This window comes from Peromyscus maniculatus, chromosome 20 (genome assembly GCF_049852395.1).
Source record: "Peromyscus maniculatus bairdii isolate BWxNUB_F1_BW_parent chromosome 20, HU_Pman_BW_mat_3.1, whole genome shotgun sequence".
NCBI classification, from domain to species: Eukaryota; Metazoa; Chordata; class Mammalia; order Rodentia; family Cricetidae; genus Peromyscus; species Peromyscus maniculatus.
Genome location: NC_134871.1, coordinates 25,915,901 through 25,935,506, shown reverse-complemented (window position 1 = coordinate 25,935,506; position 19,606 = coordinate 25,915,901). Strand labels below are relative to the sequence as shown.

Here is a 19,606-nt window from a genome sequence, read left to right as displayed (position 1 = left end):
TCAGGTCCCAACTCAGTTTGTCACCTCGGCTCACATTTGGGGTATCTGAAGTAGATGTAGTGACACTCACCTGTAATCCCAGCACTGGGGAGGCTGAGGCAGGAGGATCACCTAAGTTTGAGGTCAGCCTGGGATATATAACAGGTTTCAGACCACTCACGTTTGCACAGTGAGTTCCTGGCTAGCCAAGACTACACTACTGCATTAGGGATGATTTTCAACTAACGATCTCTGGGGTTCATATTCAAACCACAGTGTGTGTTGTTTTTTAACTAAGATGTTCTATTCACCAGTGAAGACTTGGGAGTCAGATTTTGGGGTGAAAACCTGATAGATCAGAGAAGCTGAGAAGTAACCCGCTGAGCTTCCTTTTTGTCCAGAGACCCAGCAAGAGTGCCTCCCTGCACTCATCCCAAACTAAAATGACTGAGACTGTGAATCTCTAAGTCCCTCCCTACCCCTTCCTGTGCATCTCTCTGTCTGAATTCCTGGCTCCTCCATACTCTCTATGGCTAATTCCTGTCAATTAGTCACTGGATTCATCCCCTGACCCAAGGTTGATTTTATTAGCACAGTCTCAGGGGTTCACAGTGTGATCAAATATTCCACAACATTTCCCCTTTATGTCTAAATTTTAAAAGTTTTTTTTAACTCTAACACAGTAAAACTATATTCAATAAGAACAATTATCAGGTAAGAATTATATTCACAACATCCAGTCTATTTGTATTTGGCAAATTCTGAGAAAATATTCTACTACCTATCCCATCTAGGTGAGTCCAAAGTTTTCTTCCTAAACCACTTTCTATCAGAACTTGTACTACCAGCCTAAAAATATCCTTTTAGACCTTAAAAAATTTTATATAAACAACTTAAGCTTTTATGTATCTTTTTTTTTTTTTTTTTTTTTTTTTTTTGGTTTTTTGAGACAAGGTTTCTCTGTGTAGCTTTGGTACCTGTCCTGGATCTCACTCTGTAGACCAGGCTGGCCTCAAATTCACAGAGATCTGCCTGGTCTGCCTCCCAAGTGCTGGGATTAAAGGTGTGCACCACCTTAGCCCAGCTTGCTATCATGTATCTTAAACTTGTAAACTTTACATCTCTTTTGTAAGTTTCTTTTCTGAATTTAGTAACAAAGAAAATGGTATAACTACCTAGTCTTCAACCTCCAGCAGGACCCAAGTGTTGTTGCCTGCTTTTTTACTGTTTATAGTGACCGTCCTAATCAACAACTGCAACTCAGATGCTACCAGCAGCATTTGGCTGCAAAGGCCACAGCCTGAGGGAATTCTGTTCCCTCAGGCACTGACTCTATTAAAGCTGTTAAGGGCAACGTTATCTAGATCTCAATCCCTCTAAATAATTCACCATTCAGAGGTTGAGATGGAATTCTGCTTGCTCACAGAGGATGAATAGTAAGTAGTTAACCTTCTCCCTTTGGTTGTATCTTCCAAAAAACTGGCACCCTTCTGCTCAGCCCTCAACTAAGAACCCGAGCTATACATGGTTCCTCCCTACCACTTCCTGTCAGCTACTTGCTGACTCAGCCTCCTGCTTGTAGGTTAATTTTATTAATCAAACAAATGTAACACATCTTTGCATTATTAGCAAGACAGTAGGAAAAAATGCAACATACTTTAAAATAATATTCTGCAATGCCCAAGAAGGAAACAATATTACCTAAGTAAACAGGAAGTGCAGAACAAGCAACTTCCAAAACTATAGAAATGACAGAAACAGCTGGCTGCCTGGACAGTCACCCAGGGTTCCTCTGCAATGTTGGGCATCCATCTTTTGCCTACAGGTCTAGAATATCTGACAGACTTTTCTGTGAGGCAGGGATTTTGAAGGACTGGCCTATCTTGTCTTAGCAAAGTTCAGTAGTCAATTTCCTTTGTGTTCTGCTTGTCCAGTATGGACAGCATATTGTCAGCAGTCGAAGTAAGGGCAGGTTCTTGCCCAGTGGCTAACTTTGCCACAATGAGAGAAAACTCCATATGGAGGTTCTTCAATGCCCATCTTCTTCTCTGAAGTCTATTGATGCTGCCAGGAGTAGACATTACCTCACTGTTGTGAAAAATCTCATGTTATTAAAATATTTTAAATGTCATATTCTGCAGATCCTTGAAGTATTTGAAGACCACCTATCTATCTAAAATAAATCTGTTTGACCTTGAAAACATACCTAACATGACTACAAGTTTGATTGTAAAAGGTGACTAACTACTAACCGGCATTTCTTAATTATCCTGAACAGTCTGAAATAGTAGCTTTCAAAGACTAGAACTTTACATTACATTTTTAAATTATCTGCATAGGTACAATACCTTAAACAAGAGTAGAAACATGTATACAATATTTTGTAACAAAAATAATCTTAAATTTGTATCAATATACAAAAATTTATACCAATGTAAAATATTTGAGATTAGTAGTTGCTTTTAGTTTAAAAGTAGATTCAATAATTTACCCTTTTATCCTATCATTCCTATATCCTCTCTTTTTTCTTTTCAAAAAAAGATTCCTGAATCTAACTTCCTTTGCTTATTTTTTCCCTGACTATGATCAATAACATCTTGCAATCAAACCTCCTAAAGACGGCAAACATCTGTAATCCACTGAATAATCAAAAACCACCCACTCCATCTCTCAGGAATGTGGTCATCATGATCTTGAAATTGCTTCCTATTGTCTGGGGCAATGGCATCTTTAGGTGACCTGAGAAAATTGGGATAATGATCAAGACCTGGAGAGCTAGCTGCATCACTTGTTGTCCAGTCTCTGTTTGTGCAGGGCTTAACTGAAGTCCTGGCTGGAGTAGTCTGTGAGGCTGGACCATCTGAGCTAGCCACTTTGAAATTGTCCTGGAAGCAGATTTCTGAGGAAATGGCAACAGAGGCATTCTGTGGGGCTGGATCACTAAGCTACTTGTCTTCATTGGTGTCTGGTCCTTTTGTTCTGAAAACACACAAACTTTTAAAGGTAGCATACATATCATAGCATTAACACAAGCATGGAAAGTGTGGTGTGCACAAGTCGGCTAAAGATGATTCTCTGCTCTATGTTTGAGCGGGGGAAAAGGCATCTGTCAACTTTATCAGTCTGTTTGGACTCCATGACCAAACTGTCACGAGGACTCTGCAGCCAACAAGATTTGCCATGTCCCGTCCTGTCACAGAGCTGTTCCCGTGTCAGGGGTCAGCATATATGTCATCTGTCCTGTAGTTTTTCTTGGTTTCTTTCTTCATGTCCGTAGTCAAGATTTTCAGGAGGTGTCCCCTGATCAAATCTGGTCTTTATTAATTTTGGAGGAATCTGTAGTTTTTTTCCCTATGGAAACAAAGGTATAACCTCTCACCCAACATAACACATTTCCTGAGTTCCATTCTGAAGTTATGACATCCTTAAAATATATACAACAGTTCAATTCAGCAGGTTTTTTCACAATCCAATGTCTCTCAGTAGCTGTTGCTTTTTGTTCATTAGCATTTAAAAAATTTAAAGTTAATTGGGTTATTCTTTTTATATTACTTTGCTCTCTCTTTAAAGACTTCACTTTACTATTTTCAAACTATTACTTTTTTCTATGACTGTGTATATTAATTTTCTCTTCTTTCTTTAGCACCTACATACATTTTCAAGCATACTGTCCCTGTTCAGAGGTTTTCTCAGTCTGGACCTGCATTTCTGCATGCTTGCAGCTGCAGCTGGTCTCTGACCATGAGAGCCAAGCCTTAAAGGGGCAGGTCACCCACTGCAACCCAGCCAATAGGAAGGGATGGCTGCTTGAAGTGAGCACTCACAAGCCTGTGAGAGAGACTGAGGCATCTGCTCACAGGGGCTCCGGGAAAGTGTTCCTTTTGCCCTTCTGTGTGTCTGCATGCTCTTTCTGCAGCTCCACTCCTGATCTGCAGGCAGTAGGCAGAGGGAGACACTGGGCCTGATATGGGCATGAGAAACCTCAAAGCCCACGCCAGGGACACACCTCCTTCAACAAGGTCACACCTCTTAATCCTTTCCAAACAGTTCCACTAACTGGGAATCAAGCATTCAAATGTATGAGCCTATGGTGGATGTCTTAGGGTTTCTGTTGCTGTGAAGAGACACCATGACCACAACAACTCTTATAAAGAAAACATTTAATAGGGGTGGCTCACTTACAGTTTCAAAGGTTCAGTCCACTATCATCATGACGGGGAGCATGGCAGTATTCAGGCAGACGTGGTGCTGAAAGCCTGCCCCCACAGTGACACACTTCCTCCAACAAGGTCACACATCCTAACAGTGCCACTCCCTTTGGGGGCTACTTTCTTTCAAACCACCACAGGGGACATTCTTGCTGCAAGCTGTAGGAAAACATAATGCAATTCAGCTACTATCACAAAAGCTACTACTTGGAAAAGTCAAGGACTTCTCCAAAGGTCAAGCCATGGCTTAAGAAGTCTTGGTGAGCCGGGCGTTGGTGGCGCACACCTTTACTCCCAGCACTCAGGAGGCAGAGCCAGGTGGATCTCTGTGAGTTCAAGGCCAGCCTGGGCTACCAAGTGAGTCCCAGGAAAGGCGCAAAGCTACATAGAGAAACCCTGTCTCGAAAAACCAAAAAAAAAAAAAAAAAAGTCTTGGTGATATTTTATATATATATATATATATATATATATATATATATATATATATATATATATATATATATATATATATATATAAGCTGATTCCTGAAATGATTTTCTTGCATGCTTCCAAGAACTCCTAACAGTGTATTTATCTAAAATGCCTGTCAAGCATCCAAGGCCGTACGAAACAACACCTGTCTCCTAGGTCAGGCAGGTAGCTTTATTTCTTGTGCAATTTAGGGTGAGACCCTCCTTTCTTATACAGCCTTACTAATAGACCCCTAACTTCTTACCTAACCACTTCTAGGAATAGACTGAGCACACAGATCCCCTTCTTGATATACTAACCGGTCATTAGCACTCATTTGACCTCCTCTTTCACCACTCCCATTTTGGATTGTAAAAGAAAGCCTGGTGGTCACTGCCTGAGGAAAATTCTTACCTGCCTGTATGACCTATAGAATTCAAGCCTGGTGACCTTGCTCAGCCAGAAGTTTGCTGTTGCTTGGGTTTATAACTGAATTCCAGAGAGACTTAGAGAGAATGGAGAGAATAGGGAGACAGAGAGGAGAAAAGAGAATGGAAGAGCTAGCTGGGTAAGAACTTGAGAGGAACAAACTGAGATGGGGAAGAACTAGATTGAAGGGTGAGAAGAGAGTACTAGAGGAACGAGATGGAAGATGAGGAACAGCCAGATGGGGAAGAACAAGATAGGAAGGAGATGGGAGAGGAGCTGAGATGGGAAGGAACTAGATGGATGAGAACCTACATGGGGCAGAACTGAGATGAGAGAATCAAGTTAGAACTTAGAGGGGACAACAGATAAATATAGAGAGAAATCGGGCAAGAGAAGAGCTAGGCATGAGAGCAGAATGGAAGCTGTGTAGAGAGAGAACTGACTCAGAAGAATAGTGTATGAACTAAGGAGTTTCGTGTACGTAGATTCATTTCTTTTCATCAAAGATTAATTATCAGCTGGTTGTAGATTCTTCCCGGACCCTGGGAGGGGACTATCGAGAGGCTGGACCCCCGTAGTCCCCGATACATTCTCATTTAAACCACCACCGAGGTGTGTTTTCCTTTTGCAGCTAACACATCCCCTCCTCCTGTATCGCTTGAGTGGTGGATATCTAGGACCTCACCGTATCCAGAAGTACAGAGTAGTAACTGCCCGTCAGTGTGCTAGGTCAGGAGCACAAGCGTCCAAGTCCAGTGCATTTACTCTGTGTTAGGCATTCAAGCAATCACTATCTGCTGCTGACAGATACCACAGCGCAAACAGATACCAACTGACAGATACCATGGGAAGCTTAGGCGGGCCAATTACCTGAGTCTGGGAGATGAGGGTTAGTTTGGGTTACCCAGTGAGACTTTGTCTGAAGAGTGAATTAATGGTGGAGGTAACAGACTCCAAGCCAGTGTACATCCCATGCCTTCCCTCCAGCTCTCACAGCACAGCAGTTGTCGCTGACAGAGGAATATAGGTACGGTGAAGAGTCAGGACAGAGAGGATTTGTTCCAAAGACACCGAGATTTCGCCCTTACCCAGGACCCAGGTTTAACAAATACTCTTTGCAGGGTGTGTACCTAATCAGCTAGTTGTTGTGAGTTTGTATAACTGGATGGCCCTCCTCCTCTGGAGAGATCTCGGGCCATTCCCAAGAGCAAAGAAGCTGTGGGCTGTGGAGCGTTCTACAGGATTGGGAGAACGCATAGTTAGATTCAGGAAACGAGAACAGGACGTGCCAAGTGGCAGAACACTGGCTACCAAAGGAGGCACGGGAACGGTGGAGGAATGACAGGCAAGAGGTCCAAGACAGATGCCTCTGGAGTCACACTTGAGTTCCAGGTCAGTTCTGCTCACCCAGACTCAGGCAGGTGGGGCCAACGGCAGTGACTGTCTGTCCTGCCGGGTGACACCGCTCTCCCTGCAGCTGTGTGCATTCTGTGATGCCGGGTTTCTTTCTGACATGGGGCCTGAGGTGAATGCTGGTTTTCACAGCCCTTCCACAGTGTCCTGCAAAACAAGCTGTCCCAGATGGGAAGCTGGACACGGCTACATTCTGAACCAAGCATCTGGATTATTCACTGTGAGGCAAGGGACAAAAACTACCAGTAAACACCGAATTCAAGTAGTCATTTGGTTCATGGGTTTTCTTCTTCAGGGGAGTCTACAGATTCCAGGAGTAAGAAAATAAAACACTATAACATAAACACAAAATAAGGTCCAGGATTTTTGCTATTTGAAAAGGTAAACTCATAGTTTAAACTAATGATACTTTTATAATAGTTTCCTTTCAGATGTGTTCATCTTATGTGCATGAGTGTTTTGCTTTCATGTGTGTGCACTGTGTCTGCCTTGTCCCCATAGAGTTCAGAAGAGGATGTCAGAGCCCCTGGAACTGTGGCTACAGATGGTTGTGAGCCACCATGTGGGTGTTGCAGACTGGACCCCAGTCCTCTGCGAGAGCAACAAGTGCTCTTTGGTGCTGAAGCAATTCTCCAGTCTTCGAACTAGTGAGTTTGAATATTAAAAAAAAAAAATAGAGCATGGACAAGATGGCTGAGGTGAAGGTGCCTTCCACCAAACCCCAATGACGTAAGTTCTAATTCCAGGACACACACAGTGGAAGGAGAGAATGGACCACTGAAAGTTATCCTCTGACCTCCACCCTGTGCACTTGGACACACACATGCATGTGAGCACACACGCATATGCACACACACACACACATACACACATGCATGTGAGCACACACGCACACACACACACTAAAATTCTAATTAAAAAAGAAATAGATACAAAAATAAGGTATGGGGGTTGGGGAGCTAGCTCAGTCTGTAAAGTACCTGCCACACAAACACGGTGTGAGGTCCTGGATTTGGATCCTCAGCTTCCACACACAGGTCAGGGTGGGTGCACATGTGTAACCCTGCTGCTGGGGATGTGGGGACAGGTCCCTCAAGCCTGCTAACCAGCCAGTCTAGCCAACCATAAACTCCAGGTTTACTGAGCTCTCAGAAAATATTCAAGGGCCTTCTGGCTTCCATGTGCATGCTTACTCACACAAACAGTCACACGAGCAAGCACCTAACCACACACACACTAAGGTAGGATATACATATGTGTTTGCATATAATCATGTGCATGTATTCCCCATGTCTGTCCATGAAGGGGGACAAAAAGCATGATACTCAAGTAGCAATAAGCAAACCCACCTCCCAGATGCTGTGCTCTGAGAGGAACCGGGGCTCTTCAGGAAATGATTGATTTAAAGGCTGTGGCAGAGACAGTACAAGATGAGCCTGAAACATCTTGTGTCAAAAAAAAGTCTGGAAGTGTTAAAGAACCATGGAAACATGAAAAAGATGAGGGGGTTGCTTGAAGAGGCTTTCAAAGATAAACCATGGACACATCAAGCTTCAGGTAAAGGGATGATGCTAACAGATTATATGCACCGAAATAAATAGAAACCCCTGAGTTAAAACCAATATCAGTAAGTACAAGAGGAAGAGGAAGGCTCTGTCTTACCACAGACGCCAACCTATAAAGACAGAGAGAGTGAGTAAACGGAACTTCACCAATGGCAATTGTGGTAATAATGGACCCAGCAATGAACACATCCCCAGCCTTGTCGTGATCCGAGCAGCAGGGTGCTCACGGGGTCTCAAGGTGTCACTCTGAGTATAATCACAATTCTACAACCATCAGACATCGCCAGGACCAACTATCCAAATCCAGGATCATCAGGAACGGAACACCAGGTAAACCAGAGCTGAAGAACATGCGGCACTCTAAATGGATGGCACTCTTAGAAGAGTTCCTCTCACAAAAGGCAAAGAAAACCGAGAGCCAGGCCCAGCTTAGAGGCAGCTCTGGAGGAAATGTGAGAATATGATGCATGAGTCAAGATCTTCTTGTGCTATAAAGACATTGGGGGACAATTGGCAAAAATCTGAACAAGGTTTATAGATGAGGTATACCATCAAATGTAATTTTCTGATTTTTATGATTGTACTATGCAAACGCAAGATAAAATTTCTATTTTAGGAGATACATGTAGGATTAAAAAAGTACCCTGTTTGCAACTGAATCCACATTTGGGACTTGGGAGATGTTAACATTTGGGCAATTTGTCTGAAAGGTAATTGAGATTTTAAAAAAATTATTAATTCATATTAATTATATAAAATAATGGATTTTATTATAACATTTCCATGCATATGTATAATGGACTTTGATCATATTGACTCCTGCACCCACATTCGGTAGTAGGAGTTAGGAGTACTGTATATTCTTACATCTTTATTGTGAATTTGTTATTACATCAGAGAAAGAGAGTGCATTTGTTGAAAGGTTTCTATTGTATTTATTGGGGGTGGGGTGCATCCCACATGTGTGTGGAGGTCAGAGGACAACTTTCCGGAGTTGGTTCTCTCCTTCCAACCTGTGGTTCCCCGAGCTCGAACTCAGAACCTCAGGCTGGGCTGCAGTCACCCATACCTGCTGTGCCGTCTCACTGGCCCCAAGAAAGAAGTTTAAAACAACTAGGGATTTTTGTTTGTTTGTTTTGTTTTTCTTTGTTTTGTGAGACGGGGTTTCTCTGTGTGTAGCCCTGGCTGTCCTGGAACTCACTCTGTAGACCAACTAGCCCCAAACTCACAGAGATCCACCTGCCTCTGCTTTCCAAGTGCTGAGATTAAAGGCATGCACCACCATGTCCAGCCAAAAACTAGTGGTTTTGTTTTTGTTTTGTTTTGTTTTGTTTCTTCTTTTTCTTTGGGTTGTCTGGTCAGGTTTTCTTCCAGCCATGGTTGAGGTTTTTCCCATCTACAGTTGATGCCAGGGCGGGAATGTTTTAGACAGTTCTGTGTCAGCGCCCCTCTTCCTGCTCTTCCCTTGGGGTGGCTGGGAGGCAAGGCTCAGCAAAGACACGGGATAGGGTGGCCTCTCTTCCCGTAGTTTTGAGCTAGTCTTGTTGTCTGGACCACTTGGGACCCCTAAAAGGGCCTACATGGGACCTGCTAGAGCTGCTTAGTCTTGGCCAGGAAGACGCACACGCCACTCCCCTGGAGTGCCCTTCATTCTGTTCATCCACAAGAACCACAGGTCAGCCCAGGCATGTGTGGAAGGACTCCACAGAGATGAGGCCATCTGAGAGGTGAGACGAATTAGGTGCCATGTAATCCAAGAATCGTAACACTGTGGGAGCCAAAGTTACATTTTAAGTTTTAATTACTGTGCCTTAGAGATCCAGGAAACAAAAATGCCTCTGATCTGCAAGCCCTTTGCCCAAGGACAGAGAGTTCCTGGAATGCTGAAGATTATTACTTATGGGAGATAACAAGCCACGTGCTTTCACTCCCCTAAACAAGTTTGTTTGACCCATCTGCACCGGATGTGCTTGGTCACAGGTGGGCAGGAAGTTCATAGGCAGGAACTATGTCAGGATGTAAGCTTGCCCCTGATTGGACCTGATGGGAAATACTTTAAGGCCCTGAAGACCATGACTCGGGGCCATTTTCTGGGAAATCAGAGATGGACCTGGCCAGAGTCCATCAACCTGAACAGTATTTAATTAAAGCTTGCTGTTATTTACTATTTGGTGCAATGTTATTCATTAAGTCACACTGTTTACCATGTGAGAGAAGCCACGAGGTACAACAAAACCAACTATAAGAGTTTATTAAGAGAAGGGAACAGAAGAGGTGTGCTTAGGCCTATGGAAAGACTGTGCAGGAAGTGGGGAGGAATAGATGAAACCCGTTTTTATAGATTCCCCTGCACATGGGCTCACATAGCTATGCCACACACATGCATAGATAACATGATCATACAGCACACAGATTACGTAGGACGTAAGTCCCTGGGATGACTAAGCATCTTGCCTGGCTATTGGACAGCACATGTGCAGTCATGTAGCTGGAGGAGTGGCCAAGAATTCTAACATTCCAGACTCTTTGTTTATTTTAAAAATGGTGGTTGGACTGAAATGGGGGTGCTGTGTCTCCCAAAACTGCTTCCAGCTGACTCTATGGGCATCAGTTAACTTTTGGGGTAGCCAGATGACCTGAGGTAGTGGATTGTCCTCCACTGCTTTGGGAATTGTCCATCGCCTTCCGCTGCTTAGGGCTCTGTGACTGTTTGGGTCTGAAAAGGTGCTGGCGAGGCAGAAGAGGAACTTTAGAAAAAATTTTTACCTGGGCGGGGGGGGGGGGGGGGGGGGGGGGGGGGGGGGGGGAGGACACACTCATCTGGACTCTGCAAAAAACAGACTTTAATATAACAATCTATTACTGTTAGATGCCCTCAGCAATTGATCACCTGTGTCTCCTGAATGCCAAACTAATAAAGAAAACAGGTGCCTTGAGGTTTGTCTCAGATAAGGGTTATGTCAGGTGGAAATTAAAAACATGTCCCAGATATCTCTCTCTCTCTCTCCTCTCTCTCTCTCTCTCTCTCTCTCTCTCTCTCTCTCTCTCTCTCTCCCCCCCCGCCCCCCACTGAAGGACGTCTCAGCAAAGATCTTCTCTTCAGCTCCTCCTTGCCCTGCTATTCCAGCTCTCCCTTGTTTTGTCCACTAGGGGACATCTCAGCAAGGATCTTCTCTACGCCAGTGAATGAAGATCTTCACACCCAAAAAAATTCTTTTGAGAAAGAGATGTATTTGGGAAGGAGGAGTCCAGGAGAGGGGCTGCCTCCACCAGGGTGGAGAGAACAGCCTTTTTTCTAACTGACTAGGCAGGGTGGTTTACACAGGAAGTCTAGGGGGTGGAGTCAACCCCGGGTCGAGGGTTCTACTATCCTGCTCTGTGATTGGTTGGTTTCACAAGTCAGTTGGCCAGGGGCAGAGATAGTGATCTGACTGAGCCAAATTGTGTTTCTTTCTGCCCTAATCGGAGCCATCTTTCCCTATTTCTGGGCTCCAGGGTCAGGGTGGGTTTCTTTAGCCAGCCCCTTTTCCCTACAGTATCAGTCAGGATAATTATTTTGCAGCCTTTCCCAGGAACCCTGAGAACATTTTGAAATGTACCAGCTACCTCTCAATAGACCCCATAGGCCCAGAAAATGGTGCATGGCTTTAAATGTCTCCAAAGACAGTCTGAGCAGAAAATGAATGATTTAATACAGAACAGCTATAAGAGCTACACATGGTTAGAATGTCTCCCACCCAGGGATGTCCTTCCTGAAGACAGTTGAAGCCAAGGTAAGCCAGTAAGTACTGACACCAGAACACAGAGATGTTCTTGACAAGTGGCTGTGACTTTCCATATTAAAGCATGGTGCTTTACTGATAGTTACTGTTTTGTCTGGGGCCCCTGAGTTGAAGCTTGGTATTGATGGGGCGTAGGAGCCTCTGAGCAGCCCCCTAGCTGAGTGTTTCTCAACTACATCTTGGCTTCTCTGCATCCAGCCACCCTCTACAGTGACATCCCAGCTATTCACAAGGAAGTTGGGTTTTCCTGTCCTTCTGGCAGGGAGTCTCCTGCTTCCTGACTTCCTGCTCATTCTCTGGAAGCTACTTGTTTCCATCTTGCTCTGGCCAATGCAATGTGCATGAGTGACCCATTTCTCACGCATGGGAGCAGCCAGCCTCCTTTGCTGTGGGTATTTTAGTCACTTTAATAGAGAAGTACCCTGAGAACAAAACTCCCCAGAAAGCTATAGCAACTCCTGGAGACTAGTGTCGTGGACAGGAATGTGGACCCAGAGTGGATGTGTTGCAGGAGGGACATAAACTTTACTTGTGTTAAATAACTGGCATTTTGCAAACTTTGCTGTGGATACAACAGATATTGTCATTCTGATTTCAGAGACAAGGAAACTATAAAACTGGTATGTAATACTAAAGGGTTTTTTGTTTGTTTGTTTGTTTGTTTTGGTTTTTGGTTTTTGGAGACAGGGTTTCTCTGTGTAGCTTTGTGCCTTTCCTGGATCTGGCTCTGTAGGTGAGATTGGCCTCGAACTCACAAAGATCTGCCTGCCTCTGCCTCCCGAGTGCATGTGCCACCACCGCCCGGCGATACTAAAAGTTTTTAATTCAAACTTCTTTAAAGAGTTTGGTGTCTCCTCCCCATTACTTACAACTCCTATCTCTTCATTTTTCCCTTTAACAATTCTCTTAAAATATTTGCTATTTTTATTTTATGTGTATGAGTGTTTTACCTACATGTATGTAAGTACCCCACATGTGTGCCTGGTACCCATGGCAGGAAGAGGGCATCAGATCCCCTGGAACTGGAGTTATGGGTCGTTTGATTTGCCATGTAGGTGCTGGGAATCAAACCTGGGTCCTGTGGAAGAGTGGTATGTGCTGAGCTTTTAAAAACAGTACCCCAGATCTACCCCACGCCCCACCCCCTGCCTCCACTGATCCCCACGCTGAGAACAGAGACTGCACCCTGAAGTGCTGGCAAATGCTTGATGATTGGTGTAATCGAATGGGTTTCAATATGGTGTGTGATAGTTTTCAATATAAAACAATCCAATCTGTGATGATTTTGTCTTTGAATATTTTTATGTCAGGGACAAGGACAGAATCTCTAGTTAATGGAAAAATACAGACCCCCAGAAGACAGGGAACTAGAATATCTTATGGTCAGGTTGCCTAGCAACAGGACATTGAGTCAGAGCCCTTGACCCTTTCACCTTGTAAACATCCTATACAAACATCCTGTTAGCTTGCCCCACCCTATGCAGATAACAGCTTCTTGCTTCCCCCACCTTGCAGGGACTATATAAACCCTCCTGGAGAAAAATAAAGGTGCACCTTGATCAGAATCTTGTCTTGGTGTCTTCCTTTGTGCCTCCTGTTCCTATCATTCCGTCCTTAGGGTGGTCGAGTTCCCATTGAAGCCCTGCTGGCCGGGGCAACTGGCGCCCAAAGTGGATTGAACCACCTCTTAAGGTTCGGAACGTCGTCTCCCGGAGGAAGACCAAGGGCTTGGTGAAGTTGTTGCATCCCCCTGAAATGGCCCGGTTCAGGACTCGATCCCAGAGGAGAGCGGAGATGACACAGGTAAGAAAGTGATGAGCCATGGGACAGGCAACTTCGTCATGAGATTTATTCATTTCTGGCCTAAAAGAGCCCCTCAAGACACAAGGAACAAGGGTAAAGAAAAAAAAGCCGTTTTGATTATTAATGACATTCTTAGGGTCTATAAACATCCCTCTGACATACAAGAGGTTATTAATATAGGAGAAAAAAATCTTAAAACAAGCCTTCCACTCCCCCTCTACCTGCCGTAAGACACCCCCCTCTCCCCCCGCCGCCCCAAGTGCTTTCTCATCCACCTTCGGTCTGTCTCTCGGATCATGACCTGCGCTCTATGGAAGAGGGGATGCTTATGACTTTTAAACCTAAGAATCCTCAGGAGTCTGCTCCTGCCCATCTTTATCCCTCTGTTAATAATTTTACCTCTAACTCCCTTCTAGACCCCACTGAGGAGGCTTCCCTGGAAAAAGGGGTGGCCCGTTACCACAATCCAGACTGGCCCCCCTGCAAAAATCTCCCCTTAAAACAGGAGTCCCTGGGCCCTTTTAAACCACCTCAAAAATCTCCACCGGTTCCCCGTTCCGCAATGCCCCCTCCCTATGTTTCTCCATCTTCCCACTTTTGGGGCCCGTTCTTGATGAGTTGGCTCCCCCGTCCCAGATCTCAGCTCATTGCGATGGGCCCTCCAGGCTCGCAGGGAACATATTGAGTTTTTAAGGGAATTGAAAACTCTTGACAAAGAACTTAAAAGACCTCGACCTTGAAGTGGTGGCTCCCGGCTTGCTAAAACCATCTCAAAAATCTATTAAATCAAAAATTAAGCCTCAGCCTGTCCTGGCATTTCCTGTTACCCGGAGCCAGACCTCTGGGGACTCATCTGAGGCGGCTGCCAGAGCGGCTCCTCAGAGGGTTTGGAAGACCAAAATGAGGAGGGGAGGAAGAGGAAGAGGAGCCGTCATCAGAGGACCCCCCACCAGGACAGACTTATCACAAATTAAGTTTCTGCCTTATTGAAAAGCTGAAATCCACCTGTGCTCAGTATGGTCCTACGGCTCCTTTTACATTAGCCTTGGTGGAAAACCAGAGCAAACATTGGTTGACCCCTAATGACTGGTATTTTCTTGCCCGTGCGGCTCTTTCTGGGGGTGACTTTGTCCTCTGGAAAACAGAATTTACAGAAAATTGTCGAGAAGTTGCTCAAAAAAATATTGAACAGCCGTCCTCAAAAACTTGGACACTAAAGAAACTCCTCGGCAACCCCCCTTATGATACAAATGCAGCACAGGCAAAATTCCCTCCTGGCCTCCTGGCCTCCTGGCCCAGATTCAAAACGCAGGGGTCCGGGCCTGGAAACGCCTGCCCCAAAAGGGTTCAGCTACCACCTCATTGGCAAAGATTCGTCAGGGCCCTGATGAGCCTTTCAGCGATTTTGTCTCTCGCTTAAATGACGCAGCTGAGAGATTGTTCGGGGGGTAGGTGAAAACGAAAACACCTTTGTTAAACACTTGGCCTTTGAAAACACAAACCCTGCCTGCCAGGAAGTCCTCCGCCCTCATAAAAACAGAGCGGACCTGTCTGAATATGTCAGACTCTGTTCGGGTGTTGGCGCCCTGAGGGCTTCACAACAGCCTGGGGCCCGCACCTGTTACTTCTGCAAACAACCGGGACATTTCGCTAGGGAATGCCCACAGAAAGGTCACAGCCTCGCGCCCTTAGCCCAGCAGGCCCAGGAGGCCGCCTCTATGAGGCCCCTGCCTTCCACTCTCTGCCCCCGCTGCAACAAGGGCCATCACTGGGTAGAGAATGCAGGTAACAAGGGCACCTATTTTGAAGTTTTGGCACAGGAAGAGGCCTGGCAGCCAGAGAGTAAATGGCATTGGCAGATGAGGAAGGCTTGATTTTTGGGTACTCACTCTCTGGACCTGCTATTGGACTGTTATTCATAGTCATGGAAGTATCCAGACTAAATGTGCTTCCAAGTCTAGGAACATCTCCTCTAGGTTCCATTTGTGAAGGCAATGAAAATGGAAGTGAGTGCTGATTGGTCAGTTCTCTTCCATTCCAAGGATCACTAGGGCTTCGGGTAGCTACTGGTACTTTCAGGATTTGCCGAGGTAATCATGAGTCCCCTGGGCGGCTAGAGGAGGCAGGGGGTAGTTTGTCTCTAGACGGGCAATCGCCTGGTGTACAAGACAGGGGCCATCTCTGAGATCGTGTTTCTGCTCCAACAGAGTAAGGCTGGTCTGGAGGGGGTGATGGTGGAAGATCTTGAAATGTAGGAGGTATTGGCAATGGTTTGTCTTTATGAAGGGAGTCAGAACCAGCCTTGGAAGTAGTTCCCAGGACTGAAGTGCTGGCAGGACCAGATGCTTGCTGTTGTGGGGGGTCAGGTCTTGGTGGCACTGGAGGGAGGGAAGCCTGTGGGGCCATGGAGCATGGAGGGGAAGGCCTTTCCACCTTGGCACCTGCCAACTCCTTCATCAGGAAGAGAGAGTCAGAAAGGCCAACAGAAAGAAGGAAAGTCTGAGAAGGCCAGCAGCCTTCTGATTCTCATGATGTGAGGTAGGAGAACATTCAGCATTAACACCATTGCTGATCGTCACAGAAAGACTAAATCCTGTTAATGGTGCCATAAAGAGATACACTCTGCTCCCAGATGGTTACTAGAATTCCTGGTTAGAGCTGTAAATATACCTGATCTGCCCAGGAGAGACAGCCCCTCTCCTGAGGAAACTTCTTCTGTTTCAAATGCTGTCCCTCCAGGCTGTTGTCCTCGCCCACAGCAACCTCCACCAGCCCTGTAGCTCTGTTATCACTCTGCCCCACCCTTTTATGAAAAGAATGGCTGTTGATTTAGCTTACGTAGTATGTGGGTCACCAACTTCCGTTCCCTTTCCTTGGAGTTCCATTGGCTGAGCTCTAGCAAGCGTGTCAGTTAGAATGGCACGTGAAAAGAAAAAAGATGGGGAAACGATCTTTATTACTGATTAATAATGCTATGTTGGTTTTTCAGAGTTCCTGTGGGGGGACAGTGGGAACTTTACAGCAAACTGTGTTTGAGACCTTTCACACAGCACACAAGTCCCATGGTCAATCATGTTCTGGGCTGAGCAGGGACACTGCTTGTCACAAATCCAGTCTGACAGCAGGGGCCATGTTTCCAAGGGCAGTGCTGAATTTTCATCCAAAGTGTCAGAAAGGCTTGTCGGACTTGCTGGCCTTGGTGTCACAGGTGGTCATAGCTGCGTTGAGCCAGCTTGACACGGCCTGTGGCTGGCAGGTAGCACAGCAAACAGGGCAGCAGCAGAGAGAGGGCACCCATGAAGGACCGGTGGGTACAGCAGTGGGAGCGGGAGCAGGAGCAGGGATGGTCAGCGCAGGAGCCCTCATCATCCTTATTGGTGCAATGGTAGAAGATGCCTTTTACTAGGCACATGCATATGCCGTAGACCCAAATCTTCCTCGCTCAGTTGATTCTAACCTTCTGCTTACAATGATACTCTTTTAAAAAATCCTGTAACACTGATGGCAGAGGAAGCCCACCGATCCTATCATATGCAGTGCACCTGCAGATCACTGGGTCATGTCACTGTGTTGCCACTCAGGTTCCTTCCACCTAGACTAACCTATTAGTCCTCAGATCAATTCCTAGATCTCTAGGAAGAGAAGCTGCACCGAGACGACTGCCTTGACGGGAGCCTGTTACTGCCATCACCTTAGCAGTCCTTCTGGGGGTTGGAGCAGTGGGAACAGGCACAGGGATTGCCTCTCTGGTCCTGTCCAACCAACATTACTCTGAACTTCGACTCTCCATAGATGAGGATATTGCCAAACTTGAATGGGGAATTTCTTCCCTTGAGTCAATCCTTTCCTCCCTAGCTAAGGTAGTTTTACAGAACAGGAGAGGCCTGGATCTCCTCTTTCTACAACAGGGTGGCCTTTGTACTGCGCTCAAAGAGGAATGTTGCTTCTTTACAGACCACACCGAGGTAGTCAGGGACAGTATGGCTAAGGTTAGAAATGGACTAGAAAGAGAGAAAAAGAAAAGAAGAACACGAGCTTGGGTGGTTCTAGAATTGGTTTTCCAAACTCCCCTTGGCTAACGACCCTTCTTTCTTCCCTCCTAGGACCTGTTGCAGGCCTGCTCCTGGTCCTTGCCTTTGGGCCATGGGTACTTTCCTGGCTCACTCGGTTCATCCAAAGCCAAATAACAAACCTGCGGGCCAGGCAGATCCAGGTTCATTACCACCACCTTGATATGCAGGACTCCAGGGTTGAAATTTCCCCTGATGAGATGCCCCACACAGACCCCTTCACTCGGGGGAGGCTGCACCTGTGTGTGAGAAAAAGGCTCACTCAAGGCATGATTGGAGTGCAGCTGGAACTGCACAGGCTGGGGACCATGGTACCCCAAAATCCTGAGAGCCTGGATTATATGCCCTGTTGCATAGCAGTTGTGCAGTAGCAGCCTTGCGCTTATCCATTTCCGCTCCCTCAAAAAACTGCATGGTCCATTGATTCCCGCACTATGGGGACACCCCTGGTGCTTGAGTCTGGAGAGACATTCCCTCTCGGACCTTTTCACAACCTTTAGAGCGATAGGGCCTCTGTAATCCTCCATGCAAAGCCTCTTTCAGAGCCCTCCTTTTAGACCATTCGAACCTGGTTTATGTTGGCCCTTAGATTATTACTAAGAAGGGGGAGATGTCAGGGACAAGGACAGAATCTCTAGTTAGTGGAAAAATACAGACCCCCATAAGTCAGGGAACTAGAACATCTTACAGACAGGTTGCCTAGCAACATGACATTGAGTCAGAGCCCTTGACATTTTCACCCTGTAAACATCCTGCATAAACATCCTACACAAACATCCTGTTAGCTTGCCCCACCCTATGCAGATAACAGCTTCTTGTTCCCCCCATCCTGCAGGGACTATATAAACCCTCCTGGAGAAAAATAAAGTTGCACCTTGATCAGAATCTTGTCTTGGTGTATTCCTTTGTGTCTCCTGTTCCTATCATTCCGTCCTTAGGGTGGTTGAGAACTTGTTGAAGCCCTGCTAGCCGGGGCATTTTTAAATGTTTGTGTATATATGTATGTGTATGTATGTATGTATGTATGTATGTATGTATGTATTACACATACAGTGTTCTGCCTGCATGCATGCTTACAGGCCAGAAGAGGGCACCAGATCTCACTACAGATGGTTGTGAGTCACCATGTGGTTGCTGGGAATTGAACTCAGGACCTCTGGAAGAACAGCCAGTGCTCCTAACCTCTGAGCCATCTCTCCAGCCCGTCTTTAAATATTTTAAATTACATTTAGTGTGTGTGTGTGTGTGTGTGTGTGTGTGTGTGTGTGTGTGTGTGTGTGTAGAACACCACTTGTGGGGGTTGGTTCTCTCACTATGTGGGACACAGGGATTGAACTCGGGTCATTAGCTTGGCAACACTCCACCCTCTGAGTCACCTCTCCTGACTAGAGATGATTTTTCTTAGTGGAGAAGTTCAACATTTTTAGGAAAAGTAAAATATTTGCTACATATTTGTAGCTGGAGAATTTTCTCTCCAGCTCTCGCCAACCCCACCAGTCCTGGAGCCCACTTACAAAATGAACACATTGGACTCTTATATTATTTAAACTGTTTGGTCTAATGGCTCAGGCTTCTAGTTATCTAGTTCTTCTATCTTAAACTAACCCATTTTTATTAATCTACAAGTTGCCACATGGCTCGTGGCTTACCGGTACCTTACATCTTGCTCATCATGGCGGCGGCGGCTTGCAGGTCTTTCTCTTCCCTTCCTGTTTTCTCAATTCTCCTCTCTGTTAGTCCTGCCTATATGTATTTCCAATTTGTATTATAATTGGTAACCATTTATCAAAGGCCAAACTACTGTGCTGGGCAGTTTACATAAAGTGGCCCAGTGGATTCTGGTGTGACAGACGTCTCCAGTCGCCTCTTACCTGTGTCTGCCTAGCACTCTTCCTCCTGAGAGGAG

At 45.6% G+C, this 19,606-nt stretch overlaps 1 long non-coding RNA gene across 1 annotated transcript; it reads left to right on the top strand.

Moving 5' to 3' along the window:
* Window positions 1-11,474: 11,474 nt before the first annotated feature.
* Window positions 11,475-18,577, top strand: LOC121824428 (uncharacterized). The gene is made up of 3 exons (XR_006066329.2): window positions 11,475-11,818; window positions 13,446-13,630; window positions 17,734-18,577. It is a non-coding gene; the product is annotated as an uncharacterized LOC121824428 (long non-coding RNA).
* Window positions 18,578-19,606: the final 1,029 nt, after the last annotated feature.